Here is an 18,092-nt window from a genome sequence, read left to right as displayed (position 1 = left end):
CATTTCCCTCATAACAATCCTATGGAAAGGAAAAGAAGATATTATTTCTGTATTACAGATGAAGAAACTGAGACAGAGGCAGGTTAGGAGACTTGTCCAGTAAGTGGTTCTTTGACTCCAATGTCACATGTAGCAAACAGTGGTGTTGGTTTAGTAATGCTTTGTTTTTAAAATAATTCTTAAATGACAACTATTTCAAATTGCTCTGCATGGAGAATAAAATGTTCTCCATGAGCTTGAAATATTATTCATTGTACAATGAAGAAAAAGGTAGGAAAAGGTACGTTGATGAATTCTCTGTAGAAATTCATTATTCTCCCAGTTCTAATCTTGCTTCTTTTTCCTCCCATGGACACTATCTTTTATGAAATAATCAGATCTACCACCAAGTAGATGGAAACATTGAACATAAAAACAACTGCCAAAATTTTGAAAAGGAAAAAACCTATATCCACCTAGGAATAATTAATTGCACTGTCTAAACTGTTGATAACAGTGGGGGAAAAGGAGGGTGTTACTTTCATCATTTATTCAAAGCTGCCAAACTGCATTGGAGACATTGATAAAAATAACTACATTTGCAATTTAAATAACACAAAATATTTCATTTTTAACTGTTTTCCCCCCTTTATTTCACAGGAAAATTCATTCCTCTTTTCAGCTTGGTTGGGCTGATTGCTCGCCTTCATAATGTGCTGTTTGGAATGATTTAAATTCACTGTGCAATGAAAAAAAAAGATAAAGGAAATTGCTTTTTAAAAAGCCCTCTTCCCTACCCCCCCAATATAGGGATTTCAATATATTCTCTCTTACTTTAGTTTTCTGAAACATTTCAAATTATAAATGTTAAGTTTGTGGGATTTGGGAATGGGGAAAGAAGGAAACCATTTGATTCTATGATATGAAATAGGATCTTTCCATTTGAAAAAGTTTTCATTGATTACATTTAAATTTAATAGCTTTTATTTTAATTGCATTTATTGGTTGCACTTCATGGGTGTCACTTAAATACAGTAAACTTTCCCCACATCTTCAGTGACTGATAACAATGACTTTTTAGTTTAAATCAAATTCAATGCAATCCAAAGCTAGCTAGTCACGCTTGTCACAACAGTATATAGAAGTGAATACATTTTAAAGGCATCCATAGAAATATCTGGAGTCCAGTAAAGATTGTGGTAATCAGTTATTTGAATTATCTAAGAATTTTAACGACTTTGGAAATTAAACGCTTTTGTTTTCTTTCCTCAGTGGATTCATTGGATATGGGAATATAATTCAAATCCATTCACTTCAACAAGTATTTTATTAAATACCTACTATGCTTCAGGCAATCCTGGCATGACCTCTTATTATTTAGACTGATCTAAATAGTTGAATTTAATACTTTATTTTTCTTCCTTCTGAAAATATAGCATTTTTAATAATTTGCAAAGAATACAATCAAGGGTATTTGAATATTAACTGTAAGGAGCAATAGTGATAAATAAAATTATTCTAGAAATATTCAAATGACCATTAACTAGAGGACTTGAAAGGGAATGAAATAATAATATTAACTACAAACAATTATAGTAATTAAACAATTTAAAGTTTACTAAACTCTTTTCTAGGTTATAACTAAAAGAAACCTGAGTTTATGTGGGACAACATAACTCCTTCCACTATTTTGCTGACAGAGATATTGAAAACCAGAAGGTTATGTTACTTGCCTGATATCAAAGAGTTAGAGTTGTGATTCTAACATAAGGTCTCTGATACTAAAATAACATTCTTTCACTGCCCCTTTCTTTTATAACAGCCCCATGAAGGAAAACTAATATTATTTAATCATTTCATTCAGTCTCTAATATTTATGGTAGTTAGATTTTTAACTGATGCTCTCTAGAAGTTATTATTTAAGGCCTTGGGCAAGTCCTATTTTCCTAATAATTTCAACAACCTAATTTGAGCTCTTTTTGTCTTGATTCTTGTAGGTTTTTTCAGTTCAATTGAACTTTTCATGGAAAAAATATATATAATATATATATATATATACATACATACACACATTTATGCGTATGTGCATGCTTGTGTTTATTTATGTATTTAAATATATATGTCATACATATATGTTTATTTATGCATTTGTACATACATAGCACACATATTTGTGTGATATATACACAATACACATTTCATGTCTATATAAATGGATATAATTAATGTAATACACAAATATTTAAATACATGTGTATATATATATATATATATATATATATATATATATATATATATATGAAACATACTATATTCTGAGTATATTTTATCATAACTTCTTTGGAGTCTGAGGTGGTCATTATGTTGATTAAATTCTCTAAATATTTCAAAGTTAATTGTTTTTTTTCAAAATTTTCATTATATCACTTGTTCTCCTGATTATATTCATCTCAATCTGAAATGTTCATGTACGGTCTCCTTCCTTTCTCTGAGTCATTGCCTTCATCATTTTTAATCACTCAATATTATTATATCTCATTTATGTACCAACAATTCCACAATTGAGGATGTTCCCTCACTTTCCATTGCTTATCATCACAAAATAGCTGTATTGATATTTCTGTGCATCTTTAATTAGAATTTGTTTTACTTTGGCTCAATCTCTACCATGATCTATTCCACTCTATCATTCATCTACCTTCCTTAGTCTCCTTTCCCTCCAGTTTCTATGCTAAATGAAAAGTATTTTTGTATTCAATTGTATGTACATTCCTCCACTGACCAATTCAGATGAAAATGTGGTTCAAGTTTTAATCACTCTCACACTCTTCTTATTTTTATAGGCTTCTATTTAAGAACCATGATTAAATGAGATAAATTCCTTTAAACTTACTCTCTCTTTTCCTAACCTTAGTGTACTCTTCTTTTCCCCTTGTATAAAAGAATCACCTTAGGTCTTTGTCCATATTCTCTCTATGACCGCTGATATCAGTAGTGTTTATAGGAGTACAAAAGTATTATTTCCTCACATATAATATAAACAGTGTAGTCTTGTTTAGTCCCTTCTGATCATTTGCTCACATATAACTTCATACATTTTTCTAGAATGAAGGGTCTAAATAGGATTGATATTATTGATTAGAGTAATTCAAATTTCAACATCTCTGAAGAATCACCTCAGAACTCTCAGATTGGCCAATAGGACTAGAAAGGAAAATAATCAATGTCAGAGGGGATGTGGGAAAACTAGGACATTAAGGCCTTGTTGGTGGAGTTGGGAACTGAGCCAACCTTTCTGGTGAGCAATCTGGAATTATGCCCAAAAGGCAATAAAAATGTACATACCCTTTTGATACAGCAATACCACTGCTGGATCTATACCCTGAAGATATCATGAAAAAGGGCAAACATCTCACATATGCAAAAACATTCATAGCAACTCTTTTTGTAGTGGCAAAGAATTGGAAATTGAGGAGGTGCCCATCAATTACAGAAGAACTGAACAAATTGTGGTATATAATAGAAATCATGAGGGATAGGATTTCAGAAAAGTCTAGAAAGTTTTGCAAGAATGGATTTGTTCATTTCAGCAGCATAAAAATCAGAGACAATTTTAAAAGATTTGTGATGGAAAATATCATCTATATTCAGAGAAGTAACTATGGAGTTTAAATGAAGACTTAATCTTATTATCTTCAATTTTTAAAAGTTGTCATATATTATGTCTTTTTTCTCTCTAATGTCTTTTCTTCTGTTGGAATTTTATTCTCCTCACTCAACATGATAAATATGGCTTCATGTTTTGGATGGTTATAAATATAGAGCCTATAGCACATTGCTTTCTATCAGGAGGAAGGGAGAGGGGAGAATGGAATGGAAAAAAATATAAAGCTCAAAAACTTGCAAAAACTAGAGTTGCAGATAGTTGGATAAACAAAAAAAAATATTTTTTAAAAAAAATAAATGAAAAGAAAGGATTTGGAATTTTTTGGATGTTCTCTGTTTCATTAAATTTCTACTTTTCTCTCTGAAGGATTTTGCTATTCTTGAATGCAAGCCCTATATCCTTTGTCTCCTAGAATATCATATTCCATGCTTCTATTTCTTCAGAGTTGTAGTTGATAAATCTACTGTGATCCTGATTCTAGCTCCTCACTCTTGAATCCTTTTTTTCTTGACTGGTTGAAGAATTTATTCTTTCATTTGAATCCCTTGGATTTTGGCTATAATGTTCTTGGAATATTACATTTGGTAGTTTCCTTCAGGAGGTAACCAGTGGATACTTCCTATGTCTACTTTGTCTTCTGATTCCAGAAGATCTGAGACATTTTATTTTATGATTTCATGAAATGGGATATCTAGGCCTTTCTTTTTGTAGCCATAGCTTTTAGATAGTTCAATGGATCTTAAATCATCTATCTCTGATATATTTCAGGTCATTTTTTTGCTTTTGTATAGCTTACATTTTTATCTTCTTTTTTTAACATTTCTTATTTTCTCAAGAAGATTTTAGCTCATTCTAATTTTCAGAGGGCTGCTGCTTGTGCAAATTTTGAATATTTAAAAAAACTATTCATTCCTTTCCCTCTTTTTTCTTCCACACATCTTATCTCTATTCTATTTTTCTTTTAGTAATTTTACAAAATATATAAATAAAGCAGTTAAAGTCTTTAAAATAATTTTCACTTCATATCTTTTAGGAATGCAAGTTGAAGTGGTGTAGTAGCTTTTCTTATAGATGTTTTAAAGAATTTTTTTTTCTCCTTCTTGATTTGTGATGAGTTTTTTTAGTGAAGGAATTTTTTTTCATGTTTTCTCCTTCCAGTGAACTTCTTAACTTCACAACTTACATTAGAAGCAGGCTCTTGACAATTCTAGTGAGAAGATTTTGACTTATTATCCTAATATTTTATTAGCATATTGAGTATTATATTATTCCCTAACCACATGGACAACTCTGCCTGAGAACTGATATTTTAGTCCTCACAATGTGATCAGATCCAGGGCAAAGTCTGATTTCTGGCCATCTGTTCAAAGTTTCATGTTACTAATGAAACTTTGAACATGGGCTTGAGAAACAAGCCTGTGGGTTTGATTCACTTAGAGTTCTAGTAAATTACTGTGGTACTCAATTACTCTTAGCCAGCTGTAAGATTCTCTTGGTTCATAATGACAGAACCACAGGCTTCTCTGGTTATTCCTATTGTGGTTATCAATTTTCATATGCTTCAGACTGGGCTAGAAACTGAAATGGAGACCCCTCTTTGGTTCTAGGCTCTGAATCACGTAAGCTGCTGCTGACCTTTGAAGATGTTTCAAACTGACTACACAGTTTTAGGGTCCACAATTTATCTTTAATCTGGAATGGTCCTTCTAGATACAGTTTCCTTCTTTAGTCACCCCTTAATTTGCAACTCAGGACTGGGTAGTGATCAACCAAGATAATAATTGGTACTTTTTCGTAACCCGAGACAAATTAGATGCCTCTATACTGAACCTTGTACCTTATCTTTTCCATGTGCACAGTGTTTTCCTAGCCTTGCATGTTGAAAAGGAAAGACCACTGGTTTTATCCCATCTGAAGTATCAACAAATTTTTCTATTTGCCTCTGTCTATCTGGGGTGAAAATCACTCCTTGTGAGTTTTTCTTGGATTTCCCAATCAGGTTTCAATGTTGTGAATTTTCAGTTTGTAGAAATTTTGGGTTGCAGGGAAGGGGGAACACCAGCTTTTACTCATTTTTGCTATTTCACCATCATGACTATAGGAGAAATTTTTTTAAAGAACCTTTAAGGAACCATGTTGTTCTAACAGTTTTTTATAATCAATAGGGAATAATTTTATATATTGTTTCATTAAAAATTGGTAATTTGTTAAATATTTATTTTGAAAGGTATCACATATGATATATATATATATATGCACACTTATATATACATTCCCTATATATGTATAGATATATGCATCAATATGTATACATAGATAACTGTCATGTCATAAGGGGCAACTTGGTAGCTCAGTGGATAAAGTCTTGGTCATGAAATGACGAGAATGGGAATTAGAATCAGCCTCAGACATTTGACATTTACTAGCTATGTGACCTTGGGCTAGTCACTTAACCTTGATTGTCATACATTCAGGGCCATCTCCAGGTGCCCTGATTCAAATCTGGTCACTGAACTTAAGTGACTCTGGAGGAGAAAGTGAAGCTAGAGTGACTTAGCATAACAGCCTTCATTAAAATTCAATTCATATACTTGTCATGGCATCACCAATCCTGATGTCAAGGTCTTCCTCAAGAATGAAGATCAAAACATCAACAGTCATAAACATTGTATGAGGAAGGTAAAGTAGGCACATTGTTCTCTTGATGATTTTTTTGTATCAATAATTATCACATTTTTCAAGCTTTTAGTATACTCTTGATACCTTGTATAAAAATTCTTCAGCACTCTTCACAATTTTAATATCTTCCCCATATATCTATTCTTCTTACACTTTGTCCAAATCAACTGTTTTGTTCTATGTTCTAAAATGCCGATTCTATTTCCCCTAATAACATATTTGAGTCCATTTGGCTACATTTCAAATGTAGTGGTCCAGTATCCTTGCTGGTGAAAATAGTTTGCTATAATATTCTTTGTAGAGTGTTAATTTTTTTCTTTTGTTTGTTGTTCCCATTCTATTCAATCCTTTCATGCATTTAGGATAATTTTACTTAGAGGGATCACATGACAAGGTGTTTCTATGTGGATTTTATCATTTACAAATCTTCCCAGTTTAATGAGTCACTACTGCTCACAATTTACCCAGTATTTTTCTTTGTAAGATTTAATGAACTTTAACAATCTGCAATTGCCTTTGGCCATGAATTTTTTTTTTTTTGCTTGGCAATAAATGAAGTCTTTTGGACCTTTTATGATAATTAATTTATGCCAGGAAAGCTTGTGTACAAAGTTATTAAATCTGTGTTGGTGTCATTTCTATTGTCCATTTCTCATTTTTCATAATTAATTACTTATTTCAAGATAATGAGGTTAAGTGACTTGCCCAAGGTCACACAGTTGGGCAATTAAGTGTCTGAGGCCATATTTAATCTCAGGTCCTCCTAACTCCAGGGGTGGTTCTCCATCTACTGTACCACCTAGATTTCCCCTAATTAATTACTTTTAAAAAAGAGTTGAAAATTGGGATTATTTAAAGTGTATGCAATTTTAATTTTTTCTTCTTTATTATAATCTGCTCTAGAAACTTGGTGGTTTGGCTATATTAAGAAAGCTTATTTGGTTATAATTTGAGCATCAATAAAGATTCTTTCCTTGATTTTAAAATATAGTCAAGTAATTTGTATAAAATAATTTAGACCATGCTATATCAAGATCCAATCAATGCTTTTTTGAAAAAAGTGTTCAATATAAAAAGGTATTAGGTACCTTCTGCTTCTCATTTTTTTGTCCTGAGCTATTTTTATATTTTTCACCAATGCCATTTTTACCAAAATGTACATTCAAGACATTTAGTAATAGATCATATATTGACTTAATATGGTGGAGCTATTAAGATACTTTACCATTTCATTCAATGTAATTAGTGCTGGCATTTAACTCATTTATTGTTATGGTCAAATTTTTGCAAGTATTCAGTTTTTTCTTTTCTTTTTAAATAACATTTTGTTTTTCCAAATTGTATATGAAAATAATTTTGACTTTCTTTAAAACAATTGATCTCCAAATTCTCTCTTTCTCTTTCCCCTCACTGCCTCACAGAAATACTAAGCAATTCCAAATAGGTTAAACATAAAATCAAGAAAAATATTTCCATATTAGAATATTATGAAAGAATATGTAGACCAAGGGAAAAAAGCATGAAAAAATAAGAAAGTGAAAAATAATATGCATTGATCTGTATTTAAACTCTCTCAGTTCTTTTTCTTTTTATCATGAGTCCTTCATAATTGTATTGGATCATTGTATTGCTGGGAATAGTTGACATTCACATTTGATCATCATACATTATTGATATTACCTTGTACAATATTCCCCTGACTCTAGGGCTGGTTTTCTATCAACTCTGCCACCTGGCTGCCCCTCCCCATTGTCTTTATTTAGCTAGACTAAAGTACTCAAAAAGTACAGTTGGTTTGTGACTGATGACATACTCAAAATCTATTCAATAGTATAGTGAAGTGAAGTGAATCAAATGGAATTAGAGGAAAAGATGATTGTTAGTATAGGCTAAAAAATCTTAGGTATAGGTGAGATTTTAGCATTGAAATAGAACTATGATCTTAAAGTCCTGTGTATACAGGATGGCTGTCTAATTATATTATATAGCAATATTATACAGTTGATAGAGTATCAGATTAGAGCCAGGAAAGCGAAACTCTTATTATCTGCAATACCATGCATTATTCTGAACAAGAACCTCTGAATGCCCCAGTTTCCTTATATATAAAATAGGGATAAAATAGTATTGACAATGACCTCCTTGAGTTGGAATGATAAAAATAAAATAATATTGTAAAGCAATTTCCAAACTTAAAAGCACTATAGAACTAGTAGCTATTACTACTAAGATAGAGTCAGTCTTCTCTATCATAACAAAAAAAAAGACAAAAGAGAGAGACAATAGTATTCAGAGCTTATTTTATCTGTCTACAGAGAAACTCACTCCTCAGAATCACATCTAAAGTGAAAGTTCACTGGTTACTTAGCCACTTCATTTTTGAAAAGGAAATTCAACCACAGAGGAAATTGGATCTATCTTGAGGCTAACAAGATATTTTAATAATGATTGATAGTGATTCCCACATGCATTTGGGGATAATGTTCAATGTTATATAATTCCCTGCAAGGATACAGAGTTAAATTAGGTTCAAGGCACCCACTGAATTTCTTTCTCAATTACACCAGTTAGCAATAAAACTACCCTAAGGAAGAGATGAAATTATACAGTGGTCAGGGCTATAGACTTAATTGTCAGCAAGACTTGAATTTGAATCCTGTTGCAGATTTTTAAATATATATATATATATATATATATATATATATATATATATATATTATATATAATTTTTTCAACTACATGCAATAATTTTTTTAGGTTTTTTTCTTTTTTGCAAGGCAAATGGGGTTAAGTGGCTTGCCCAACACCACACAGCTAGGTAATTAGGTAATTATTAAGAGTCTGAGGCTGGATTTGAACCCAAGTACTCCTGACTCCAGAGCCAGTGCTCTATCCAATTCACCACCTACCCACCCCCACGCCACCTAGTGTTCCCATGCAATAATTTTCTTTTTCTTTTTTTTTTAGGTTTTTTTTGCAAGGCAAATGGGGTTAAGTGGCTTGCCCAAGGCCACACAGCTAGGTAATTAAGTGTCTGAGACTAGATTTGAACCCAGGTACTCCTGACTCCAGGGCCAGTGCTTTATCTACTGCACCACCTAGCGGCCTCCATGCAATAATTTTCAACAATTATTTTTATAAGGCTTGGAGCTTCACTTTTTTTCATCCCACCTTCCTCAATAGGAAGCAATGTAATATAACATATATGTATAACTATGTTAACCAAATATTCATATTAATCAAAAGAAAAAAGTGAAAAAAATTAAAAGAAAAAAATTAAAACAGAAACAAATTTTTAAAATGGAAAATAGGATTTTTTCCTTTATTCACACTCTATAGTTCCTTCTCTGAATGTGTATGGTATTTTCTATCAGATATCCTTTAGAAGTGTCTATGATTATTAATACTGCTGAGAACAAGTCTATCATAGTTGATCATCATACAGTATTGCTGTTAATGTGTAAAATATTCTTCTGGTTTTGTTTATTTCACCCAGCGTTAGGTCAAGCAAGTCTTTCTAGGCTTTTCTGAAGCCCTGTCCCTCATGAATTCTTTTCTATTGATTTTATTTTTCTAATTACATGCAAATGTAGTTTTCAGTATTCATCCATTTGCAAGTTTTTTAGTTCCATATTTTTCTACCACCCTTCCTTTCCTCCCCCTTCCCCCGGCAGTAAACAATCTAGTAAAAGCTGTATTAAGTACTCTCATGTTCAACATATTTAGTTTTGCTGTGAAGTGGGAAAATAAAGCTTGAGAAAGAAAGAAAGAAAAAAACACCACATTCACATTTACATTTATGATTGCTACCTATATACATGCGATCTTCCCCTTTTTATTCTTTTCTCTTTCTTTTCCCCTTATCTCTCCTGTTTTACTTCTGTTGCTGCCTCTAGATCAGTCCTTTCTATCAACCCTTTTCTCTTTCTTTCCTCCCTTTAACTTTTTTACTTTTTTCAACTTTACCTTTTCCTTTATATTTATTTTCACTCTCCCTTCTTATCAGTCCATTCTTTCCTTTTATTTCCCCTTCTCTCCCATTTTCCTGTTGATAGGATGAATTTTAAAATCCATTTGGGAATGCATATTATTCCCTCTTTGGGCCAAATCTGTTGAGAGTAAGATTTTCCTAGTACTGATACCTTTCCTTCTTTCCCACTACTTTAATAGGTCTTTGTGCCACTACATTTGGTGTTATTTATCCTCTAATACTCACCTTGTCCTAGTATAATTCTTTTCATGTCTTGATTTTTTTATCCATTTTGTACCTACAACAAAGCAAAATATGATGAATACTACATTCACTTTTTAAAAACTTTCTCTTGCGTATTTCTTTTCGTTAATCCTAATTCCTCATACTGAAAATGACTAATCTGTAACATGTCTGAAACAAAAAAAGAAAAAAAGTTTCCTATTTCATTGAAAATCCAACTTTTCCCTCTGAAAAAAATGCCAAGTTTTGCAGATTAATTGATTCTTTTTTTTTATCCAAGGTCCTTTGCTCTCCAGAATATCATATTCCAGGCCCTCTGATTCTTTAATGATAAAACTGTTGAGTCCTATGTAAACCTGTTGTTCCCTGGTATTTAAATTGCTTCATTTTGGCTGTGCATAGTATTTTCTCCTTTAGCTAAGAATTCTGAAAATTGTCTATAGTATTCCTTTGAGTTTTTATTTTGGGATTTCTTTGGGCAGGTGATTCCTTCAAGGAATATTTTATCTCCTTGTTCTTGGATATTAGGGCAATTTTCCTTGATAATTTCCTACATGATATTCACTCTGTTTTTCTGATCATGACTTTCATGTATGTCAATAATTCATAAATTATCTCTCTTTTGGACCTATTTTCCAGGTCAATCATTTTTCTTAAGAGATATTTTAGACTTCTGGCCAAGATGGCAAAGAGAAGACAGACACTGTTCTAAGTGCTCTTGGCTCCACCTACTAAAATAACATGAAAGAAATCTTTTAACAGAAATTCAATCAACAAAACCCAAAAAGAGAAGCTGGGAGAACACCTACCAGCAGGGTTTGTCTCAGGGGATAGTGAATGAACCAGGAGTGGAGACTTTTGGGCCAGCACAGAGACAGAGGTGGGGGGAGGCCAGGGGACCAGCCTGGAGGCTTTGATAAATGGAAGTTGCAAGGACCAACTTTGGCAACAGGGTCTTTGTCCAGGGGGACAGGAGCTCTGGTGGGCCCCTGTTGATGCAGGAGTGCATTCTAGCACAGAGTTTCAGAGCACAACCAGCTGGGCAAGGAACCTGTGCTCTATACTTTTTGTAGAGCACTCTTCCCAGAATGAATGATAAATGACCCCCCACCCACCCATCCACTTAGGCTCAGTTATGGGCAACAGAGTTCCCTCAGTTGAAAGGGAGATTAACTCCTTTCCCTAGGGCCCAGACCATTGTTCAAGGTCAACTCAGACCCTGCTGCTGAGGACTTCAACCACTCCAGAGAAAGCAAGCAGTGCTCCCTACTGGCCAGCTCTTGGAATTACTAAGCCAAGTGAACAAAGCCTCTTGGGTTTTCAAAAACAAACCTCTTAGAGCCAGCCCCTCCCCAACACAAGGTCCTAGGAAAATTAAGAAAGGCCAGCAGAAAGGAGAGCCCATGGAGAAATACTTAGAAGAAATAGATTCTCACCCAGAGAGATCTAGCACTTCTGAGGAGATTATGAATTGGTCTCCAGTCCAGAAAGACTTCCTTGAAGAAATAAGGAAGGAGTTTAAAAATCAATTGGAAAAATTGGGAAAAGAATCTCAAGAGAAAATTAACACGTTGCAAGTGAAATTAACATCTCGCAACAAGAAAACAAATCCATGGAAAAAAACAATTGGACAAATACAAAATGAGAATAATTCTCTCATATCCTCAATTGGGCAAATGCAAAAAGAAAATAATTTTCTCAAAATCCTCAATTGGGCAAACGCAAAAAGAAAATAATTCTCTCAAAGCTACATTTGGGCAAATGCAAAACTCCTTCAAACATAGAATTGACTAATTGGAAAAGGAGTTGCAAAAGGTAAATGAAGAAAATTCTTCTCTAAAAATAAGAATGGAATTGGAGTAAACTAATGACTTTATGAGGCAACAAAATTCTGTTAAACAAAATCAAAATAATGAAAAAAATAGAAGAAACTGTAAAATACCTCACCAGCCAAACCACTGGCCTCAAGATTAGATTGAGAAGGGATAACCTGAGAATTATGGGACTTTCTGAAAATATTGGATTTAATATTACAGGATTCAGTGATGGAGAATTGCCCTGATATCATGGTACCAGAGGACAAAAGAGTTATTGAAAGAATACATCAATCCCATCCTGAAAGAGATCCTAAAATGAAAATGCTAAGGAATGTTGTGGCCAAATTTCAGAACTAACAGATAAAAGAAAAAATCCTACAAGCAGCCAGAAAGAAGCAATTTAAATACCAAGGAGCCACAATAAGGATTATGCAGGACCTGGCTACATGAACATTAAGGATTTGAAGGGAAGGGAATGAGATATTCTGAAGAGCAAGGGAGCTTGGAATGCAGCCAAGTATCGGACAAAGCCGAGTCTTCTCTTCCAGGGAAAAAGATGGACATTTAACGAAATGGGAGAATTCCAACATTTCCTGATGAAAAGACCCGAGCCAAATAGAAGATCTGAACATCAAACAAGAGGTTCAAGAGATACATGAAAAGGTTAAGAAAAGGGCCACGAAAAAAAAAAACTGTTATTCAAGAAGATGAAACTGGCTATATCTCCAACTGGGAGAAAGATTCTCATGACTCTTGAGAACTGTAATTCTATTAGAGAGAATATACTTAGCCAGAAGTGATGGACACTCATAACATTTCTGTGACTCATATAGAATGATTTAAAAACAACACCTCCTTAAAAGGGGGTAAAGTAAGGATACTGGAGGATGGAAGAGATTGAATGGGGGTAAATCACATCATATTAAGAGGTACAAAAGACCTATTGTAATTAAGGGAAGGAGAGAGGAGGTGAAAACTACCTGAATCTTTATCTCATCAGACTAGGCTTATAGTTAACTTATACAAACACTCAGTTAAGTTAAGAAACTTATCTTACCTTTCAAGCATTAAAATGGGGAAAGTGGAGGGGGGGAATGAGGAGGGGGAGAAAAGGGGGAAGTAACAGAAGGGATGGAAGGAAGAAGGGGGAAAAGGGAAAGGGGAAAGAAAGGGAATGGGGAGTTGTCATAGGGGGCAAACACACTGAAAATGGTGTTATTTAGAAACAAAATTCTGGGGAATATGGATAAAAGAAAAAGGGGGAAATACAGAGGGAAAATGGCATGGAGGGCAATAAATAGTTAGCAATTATCACTTGGAATGTGAATAGGATGAACTCTCCCTTAAAAGCAAGATGGTGGTAGAGATGGAGAAAGAGGAGGAGGAGGAGGAAGAAGAGGAGGTTGTGGTTCTGGGTCTGAGGATCAGCTGGGTGACTCAGCCATGGTGACCACTGTCAGCACCCAGCAGCTGGGTTCACATTGGTGAGTTGCCCCAGGATTTACTCCGTATGATCCAGCTGGACTATGCCATATGTGAAACAGGCTCTGCCCACAATGGTGCCAAGACCCTAGGATGGAATGAAGTGATTCAGTGCAAGGTAACTTTGGGTGGATTCCTTCTACCTGGAGATCTTTGAAGAGCAAGCCTTTTCCACATTACTTGGATTCACATCACAATACCTGAATCTCTCAAGCAAGGAAGGTTTAGGTCAAGTGGTACAGCTTGAGTGGAAGACAGGGAGATGACAAGGAAGGGGTGATTAACCTGGTCATGTCCTACACATCTCTTCCAACTGCCATGCTGATGCAGCCTCAGCCAGTGGTATTGATGCCCACCATCTACCAGAAAAGGGTGGGCTATGTGCCCATTACAGGAGTGCCTGTGGTATGTGGTTTGGGAGTGATGCCCCTGGCAGTGGCCCCTCTCATGGTCAGCCCCCAGCATCCATGTATTGAAGAGAACCTGAAGGCTATGCAGAACATGTTCCCCAACATGGACAGAGCAATGATTCACTAGGTGCTGGAAGTCCAGGGGGCAACCAGGAGGCCATCATCAACTCCCTGATTCAGACTGGGGAGGAGGCATAGCACCTCCCCCAGTTGGCAGACCCCTTGCTGCCAGTCTGGAGAGGTCGTTCTCTCTCCCTCTCTCCTAGGATGTTCCTGGGTGCCAGCTGTCCACTGTTCTCTTGGTCACTCTGTAGATGCATGTGGGTTACACATCTCAACCTTTCCATTGAGGTGAAAGGAACGTCAGATGTATTTATTCCCCTTCCCCTTCCCATTGGGTACTCCAGTTGGGAACCCATGGGCTGGCTGCAGCACTGTACACTGTCCCTCCCCTCAGGGCAGTGGATGACCACTTGTCCTGGGTTGGGGAGGGTAAGCCCACTGATATCCTGGGGCAGCCTCCCTGCCCCTGCTGACTGCCCTGCACCACCTCCTGAGTGGTCCTCAGCAAGACCCCCTGTTCCATGGTATGCCACATTACCCTGGGAGCACTTTGCTTTTGAAGTGTATCAGAAACCCTTCTGCTTTCACCCTGCTTCCCTTCAGTCTGAGGTTCATGAGATTCTTTCCACCAGAGGACCTTCTTCTTCAAGCACAGGGGGCTCCTGCCAGCTGCATTTTGACTCTCCCCTGTTTCTTTACTACTGACCTTCTTCCACTGAGCCAGGGAGAGTGCCAGTGCCCCTTTCCCTTGGTGGGGTCCGTGCTGTCAGGCTGCATTTTCCCCCCATCTTCTCTTCTCCAGCTGGGGACTTTATGTGGTCTGTCCTCTGCTCCAGAGCTCTGTGGGTAGGGAATGACCCACTTTGGCCGCAAAGCTCCCAGCCTTTGGGTGTTGCCCTTCCCTCCCCATTTTGCCCATCCGTGATTAACAAACTCACAGGTGACCTGTGTGTGCTGCAGTTTGTCCAGTGGGTTCACTTCTCAGGCCAGGACCAAATGCTTTTGTTGAGCTTCTTTCTTTGGGATTTAGAAGATTTTTTTTTCATAACAGGGAAGACTGTATTCTCCACCCCACTCCCCCTTTTAAACTATAGATTCAGAATAGCTTTTGAAGTTTTCCTGTGTTTGAGAGGATTGGTCTGGTCTGACCCAAAGGATCCCTTTACTGCCTTTCCCAGGAGAAGCAGCCTCAGGAAGACTGGGTAACTGACCCTTTTGGAAGAGTGACCTCAATGAATTTGTCTGAGGGGTTGAGGGAAACAAGACCCTGCCCTTGGATTGTCCTTGGTGTTTCAAGGTGGCCTTGATCTCTGGGCATGGGTCCTTGACCAGCTCTGGGGTCCCAGGCATGCTCCATTGTCCTTCCCCTTCCTTGGATCTCCCTTTGGCATGTGTCTACCTTACCTTGGATTTGGAGATTGCCTTCAGCAAAAGGGAGGCAAAAAGGATGCTAAAATATCAGGGTAGAGTCTTTTGACAGAGGCCCTGACTGCTTCAGGCTTTGCTGGGGCAACTCATCAGCCTTGGGTTCTGCGTCTGTTTTGTTTGGCCGCGGGGGGGCGGGCAGGGGCTGTCCAGTGTCATTGTCACATAGATGCTTTGGTCTTCTAATTAATAAATGGCCATCTACATGAATATTAAAAAAATAAGTGAATAGCAGAGTGGATTATAAACCAGAATCCTACAATACGTTGCTTATAAGAAACTAAACTGAAGTAGAGAGATACATATAGAGTAAAGGTAAAAGGTTGGAGCAAAATATATTTTGCTTCAGCTCTGAAAAAAGCAGGGGTAGTAATCCTTATCTCAGACAAAGCAGCTTCAAAAAGAGATACCATTAAAAGAGATAAGGAAGTAAACTATATTCTCCTAAAAGTTAGCAAAGACAATAAAGTAATTTCAATAATAAAGATGTATGCACCCAATGGTAAAGCATCCAGATTCTTAGAGGAGAAGTTGAAATAGCTATGGGAAGACATAGACAGGAAAACTCTACTAGTGGGAGACCTCAACCTCCAACTCTCAGATTTAGATAAATTTAGATAAATCTAATCATAAAATAAACAAGAAGGAAGTTAAGGAGGTAAGTAAATTGCTAGAAAACCTAGACATGATAGACTTATGGAGGAAATTGAATGGGGATAGAAAGGAATATATTTTCTTTTCTGCAGTACATGGCACTTACCCAAAAATTGACCATGTACTAGGGCATAAAAACCTAGTGATCAATCGCAGAAAGGCAGAAATGGTGACTCAGATCATAATGCAATGAAAATCATATGTAATACTGGAGAAGGGAACTAATTTGAAACTAAATGACCTCATTTTAAAGAACAAGGGGTTCAAACGACAAATTATAGAAAGAATTAATTATTTTATCCTAGATAATGACAATAATAAAACAACATGCCAAATCCTATGGGATATATTCTCAGCAGCTGTCAGGGAATATAGCATATCTTTAAATGCTCACATGAATAAATTAGAGAACAGGAAATCAATGAACTATATATGCAACTAAAAAATTAGAGAAAGAACAAATTAAAACCCTCCAATTAAATACCAAATTAGAAATTGTAAAAATTAAAGGAGAAATTAATGAAATCAAAAGCAAGAAAAATATTGAACTAATAAATCAAATCAAGTGTTGGCTTTATGAAAAAATCAATAAAATTGATAAACCTCTTCATCAATTTGGTTTAAAAAAGAAAGAAGGAAACCAAATGCTAGTATCATAAATGCAAAAGATGAACTCACCACCAGTTAGGAGAAATTAAAGTAATAATTCAGAATTATTTTGCCCAACTCTAAGCCAATAAATTTGACAATCTAAGTGAAATGGTTGAATATTTGCAAAAAATATAAGTTGCCCAGATTAAATGAAGGGGAAATTAAATGCCTAAATGACCCTATCTCAGAAAAAGAAATTCAACAAGCTATTATTGAACTCCATAAGAAAAAAATCTCTAAGGTTGGGTGGATTCACAAGTGAATTCTATCAAACTTTTAAGGAACAACTGTTCCACTTCTATATAAACTCTTTGAAAAAATAAGTGAAGATGGAACTCTGCCTATCTCTTTCTATAACACCACAAAAATTAAAAGAGAGAAAGAAAATTATAGACCGATCTCCCTTATGAATATAGATGCAAAAATCTTAAATAAATTGTTAACAAAATGATTACAACAAGTTATAACTAGGATAATACATTATGACCAAGTAGGATTTATCCCAGGAATGCCAGGTGGTTTCAATATTAGGAAAATGGTTAGTATAATTAATTATATGATTAACAAACCTATCAGAAACCATATGATTGAATATCAACAGATGATGAAAAAGCTTTTGACACAATAGAGCACCCATTCCTACTTAAAAACAGTAGAGTGTAGGAATAAATTGATTGCTTCTTAGAATAATAAGCAGTATCTATGTGAAACCATCAACAAGCATTATATGTAATGGGGATAGGCTAGGGGCATTCCCAATAAGATCAGGGTTGAAACAAGGGTTCCCATTAGCACTACTCATATTCAATATTTTATTAAACATGTTAGTTTTAGCAATAAGAGAAGAAAAAGAAAGTGAAGGAATTAGAATTGGGAAGGAAGAGACAAAACTTTCACTCTTTGCAGGTGACATGATGGTGTACCTAGAAGATCCAAAAAAATCATCTAAAGAACTATTGGAAATAATTAACTTTAGCAAAATAACAGGACATAAAACAAACCCTCATAAACCCTCAAAATTTCTATATATGACAAGCAAGATACAGCAGAAA

General features: G+C 35.3%; 1 pseudogene; it reads left to right on the top strand.

The window, feature by feature from the left end:
* Positions 1-13,808: 13,808 nt before the first annotated feature.
* LOC141489358 (toll-interacting protein-like) lies at positions 13,809-14,445 on the top strand (annotated as a pseudogene).
* The last annotated feature ends 3,647 nt before the right edge of the window (positions 14,446-18,092 follow it).

This window comes from Macrotis lagotis, chromosome 5 (assembly GCF_037893015.1).
Source record: "Macrotis lagotis isolate mMagLag1 chromosome 5, bilby.v1.9.chrom.fasta, whole genome shotgun sequence".
Taxonomy (NCBI): Eukaryota; Metazoa; Chordata; class Mammalia; order Peramelemorphia; family Peramelidae; genus Macrotis; species Macrotis lagotis.
This window is presented reverse-complemented; position numbering and strand designations above follow the sequence as displayed.